Below are 3,306 nucleotides of genomic sequence, written 5' to 3'. Positions count from 1 at the left end.
GGACACTCCCCTGACGTGGCAGCGGCCGCGACAGCCCCGCCGTGACCGCGGGGGGAGGCACCTGCCGCGCCGGCACCGCCCCGGGCCGGCCCCGGAACCGCAGCCGGGAGGGGACGCGGGGCTGCGGCGCCCGGGCCGCGGTGACTGCGCGAGTGAAAATGTCACTTCTGCGTCCCCGGCTCGGCCCCGCCCCGGCCGCAGAGGTGATGGGGCGAGGTGCCTCCGGGCCTCGGTGGGTTTCAAAACTGGGGGCTTGGAAAGGGGGCTTCCAGGACCCCACAGACCCAGCGCACTCCCCGCCCTACAGGCCTTACTGTAAGACTTGGTAGCGTCTTGTTTGTTGGTTTTCAGGATCATGAAATATTGGAATGGTGTCATATGCCAATGATTATTATTTTAGGCAAGAATTATCATCAAGAGCTTGACTTGACTGCCACCTTTTCCATACCACGGTGACAGAGAGATATCTACATTTTCAAATATTTCTCTTCCACCTGGTTATAGGTGTAAAACGCTTGGGATAAAACTTTTAAGAACATACAGCTCAGAGATAAAGTGGTCAGAATCTCAGCAGTCTCCATTTCCTTTTGTTTCAGTACAAGCTGTAAAAAAGAAACAACCTCTTAAGTACTTGTCTTCAGCAAAAGTTTGAAGTTCATATCTAGATCATATTGTCCTTAATTTCATCTGTGAAAAAGAATTGTTCAAACTTTCGTGTTACTTATATATTCATCTTTTAAAAATTAATTTTTCGTTTTGATGTCTTAGTTCTCACTTTGATTGAACAGCAATGGCAAACAGTTGTAAATCAAAACATTTGAGTAGGTACATATTTTTCACCTCAGCATGTTCTCAGTATTACAAAACAATGTGTTAGTCTTTCCTTTTCTGTTCTGTTACACAGTGGTGTGGTAACAGCAATAAGTAAAGAAGGCAACTTTACTCCTGAACAACCAGCAGAATTTTCAAAGGGGCAAAGTGATTGTCCCTTTTACATGACAAAGCACTATGGATAATTTAAAGGGTCATTAATGTATAGAGATGGGGAAAAATGGCATCAGACCTTGGAGTTCCCTCTTACAACAAAAGTACCCTAGGGTCCATTAAATGATGAACAACTCTTGATGACATTTCAGCATTCCTAGCTAAGAATGGTTGATCTGACCACTTGAGACTGAGCTGCAGGCACTGGCTGTCCTGTTGATGAACTATTTTGGTCCTAAGTATGCCCCATCTGTCCTTGTCCTCCAGAGCCACCTTGCTGTGCAGATGGAGAAGGGCTTTGGGACAATCTGTCACTAAATTTTGCCCTTCCCCAAAGTATGAGAAAGATATTTTCCATTCAGAATTTTGGATTTCTGTGTAAAAAGTTCTGTAGTCTATTTTCACTGCAGATAATTTTTGAAGTTGTATTATAACATGAATAGTACAAAGTGGTAGTTATTATGAACTACTTAAGCATATTGTGGAGCTTAGCTTTGCTTTCTGGTCTCTGGCCTTTGACCCTTGGATGCACTTACAGTGTCATTTTATATAGTTCAAGGAGGAAGCACCTGCAGTTAATGTGAAACTTGGGCTTTCAGCTAAAGAAAGATATATTGTCACTCTAACTGCATGACAACTAAGCACAATTGAAAATGAGCTGAATAGACTTAAAGCAACAGAAATACCCTGAAAGCAGGTGCACATTTTCCCAATCTAAGTAAGCTTTAGAGTGGCCTGGCTAGGAGCTGGGGGAATTGCCATAAGGTATTGTGCAGAGTTAGCAGTACAAGACTGCTTTCATTTTCAGATGTACTATTAGTTAAAAGTCAGAGCTCCAGGACCTGAATGCTGCCAAATGAAACTGCTGATTCCTGCAAGGTAGTCAGCATACAGTTAGAGATCTGGGGATTAATTCCCAGCCCTACATCTCAGCAGCTGCTTGGGGCTCTTGAGGAGCTGGTTCTGCAGAGCTCTTGCACAGTCAGTGTTGCCAGTCCAGATGCAGCAGCCTCCCTGGTTTTCCTGCCGCTGGTTAAAAATACTCTTTGGATTTTTCCTCTGCCTTTTGTTTAGACTTTTGCAGGAAGAAGCCATTTTGTACTAGAACTTGTGGCTTTTTAAAACCAAACACCAAATATAGTAGCAAAATTGCAGTCAAATCCTACATGCTGGCAGCACTTCATGTAGCTTGTATATCCTGTCATATGATCTAACCTGGTGAAAAAATAAACATGCTCAGCTGAAACATAGAAACTGAAAGTTTGCCTGAACACTGCTGCAACAAAGATTTTGTTATTTAATGCCACACTGAATCCGTGCTGAAAGTTTTTACTCATGTTTATGTGTACTTTTTTCTCTAGCTATCTTTGGGTGAAAACTCTGATAGATCCACCTAGCTTCAGAGCAAAGTAGCAAAGGCCCTATTTATTTATTTATGATTGTCATGCAAATTAATGACAATAATAAGGTTTGATAAAATTAATAATTTTTCACTTGATAGTGTTTTTACTGTGAAAGGAAGGCCAAGTCTGTGAGTAAACATATGGGCAGAATTCTGCTGAACCCTTGCAGACTATGGATACAGATTTCTGAGCAGATTCCTGAGGCTCACTTTATAGTTGATGGAAAGAACTGGGAGTTCCTCTTGCCTGGAATAGATGTTAGCTCTACATCCAACAAATCATGCTTTATATGTTCCTGCATTTTTCAATTATCTGCAAAGGGAGATTAAGCTACATCCTCTGTGTTCCAGACCATCCTAGTTAGGTATTTTTATATATACATATGTATATATGTTTGTATAGCTGCAACTGATACACAGAGGTCTCGATACCTGAGAGAAATGTATCCTGCATTTCCCCTCAGTTTAGCAGTTTAGAAGAATTACAAGTTTAGAAGAAGTACAAGCATTTCAGTCAATATAGCCTCTTATTTTTAATGGTAAAATCCTTGAAGAACTGATTTTAAAGGTCCAAGAAGGGAGCTCAGCCAATAGGAATGGGAATCAAGAAGGCCAGCATGTGGAGTTGGGGGAATGCACACTAAGAAGCATCCAGCAGGAGCCCACCAAGAGGGAGTTACTCCCCAAACCTCCCCTTTCTCTGGGAGTCAGAGCACCTGTGTGACACAGGGGTTCCGTTTTGCACAAAGGTCTGATGCGTCAGAGTATGTTCTTACAAATCTCAGGGAACTGTGCTAGGTAATGTGACACAACTACTATTTAGTTCTTTGTGCAGGTTGTATAATTGTATGAGATGAGTGTATAAATATGTTAGAAGGGTTTGCCTCATAATGCTAGCCTTTCAATACAGACAGTTGGCT

Source organism: Hirundo rustica, chromosome 3 (genome assembly GCF_015227805.2).
Source record: "Hirundo rustica isolate bHirRus1 chromosome 3, bHirRus1.pri.v3, whole genome shotgun sequence".
Classification (NCBI taxonomy): Eukaryota; Metazoa; Chordata; class Aves; order Passeriformes; family Hirundinidae; genus Hirundo; species Hirundo rustica.
This window is presented reverse-complemented; position numbering follows the sequence as displayed.